The sequence below is a fragment of the Suricata suricatta genome, chromosome 5, assembly GCF_006229205.1.
Source record: "Suricata suricatta isolate VVHF042 chromosome 5, meerkat_22Aug2017_6uvM2_HiC, whole genome shotgun sequence".
In the NCBI taxonomy this organism is placed as follows: Eukaryota; Metazoa; Chordata; class Mammalia; order Carnivora; family Herpestidae; genus Suricata; species Suricata suricatta.
In genome coordinates, this window is record NC_043704.1 from 53,196,827 (window position 1) to 53,198,348 (window position 1,522).

Sequence of the window (1,522 nt, forward strand, 5' to 3'; positions counted from 1 at the left end):
TCACCTTACGTTCCAAGATGGCTGTTGGGGCTCCAGCGATTATCACTGATTTTCAGACTAAAAGTTAAGAAGAAGAAGAAGGCTTTATTGAACTTCCAGCGGAGTCAATCCTCTTTAAGCAATTTTCAGAGAACTCCCACACATAGTTCTTCATAATAGTTCAAGGCCAGAACTCAGCCCCATGGCCAAACATGGCTGCAAAGATGTCTGGAAGACAATGTGCTTGTTATTATAGGACACAATATAACCAGCAAAATTAGAGTTTGGGTTCTAAAGAGAAGAGGGTGAATAGGTGTTTGGTAAGAAACTGGCAAAGTCTACCACAAAGATCTTGTTTTAAGAATTAAATTTACGGTTAATAAATCAGTTCTTGAAGCAAAAGCTGTAGTGTCCAATGCTGGTGGTATGAGATAATGAAAATTTGGGGTACTTAGCTGAAATCCATAACAATATACATATATATAAAGATGTGTATTATAGTAAGTTATTGGTTCCTAAGCACAACCTAGTATCTGCTATTACTAGATACATATATGCTTAAAGTTTATTATATGAGAAAGTATGCATAGTAAATTATATCTACTTTTCATTACAGAATGTGGGCTTAGTAATCCTAAACAATTCATTATCATAGGGTGCAGAATAGGCAAAATCCAGTAAGTAACTGCCTCAATACATTTCCACTCTAAAGCAAGTATCAGATTAGACAGTTACTTAAGTGAAAGAAAAAAAACCTTTAAAATAATTTCTTTGTTATCTTTTATCCCAGATCATTGATTTCCAGAACAATTATTTCCAGAAAATGATCTGGCAGTTGTTATTTGTAATAGAAAAGGATTTAGGAGCGCCTATGTGTCTCAGTCACTTAACCTCCCACTCTTGATTTGGCTCAGGTCATGATCTCACAGTCTGGAGATGAAACCCCACCTTGAGCTCCGTGCAGGGCACGGAGCTGGCTTAAGATTCTCTCTCCTTTTCCATCCGTCCCTCTCCCTCTCTCATAAATCAATCAATTAATTAATTAATAAAAAGAATTTGTATTTAAGTGTTAAATATAGTTACTTCAACATTTGGAATAAACCTACTCCTGGGGCACCTGAGTTGCTCAGTTAATTGAGTACCAGACTTGATTTTTGGCTGAGGTCAGGATCCCAGGGTCATGGGATCAAGCGCCAAGTCAGGCTCCAGGCTAAGCATGGAGCCTGCTTAATATTCTCTCTCTCTCTCTCTCTCTCTGTCTGTCTCTCTCTCTCTCTCTCAGGCCACTTGGGTCACTCAGTCAGTTAAGCATCTGACTCTCAATCTCCACTGAGGTCATAATCTCACAGTTCATGAGTTTGAAACCCATTTCGAGCTCTGTGCTGATAGCTCGGAGCCTGCTTGATAGTCTCTCTCCCTCTTTCTCTTCCTCTCTCTCTGTTCCTAACCCACTCATGTTCTCTCTCTCTGTCTCTCAAAATAAATAAATAAACTTAATTTTTTGTAATTATCTTTCTCTCTCTCCCTCTTCCCCTCTTCCCCA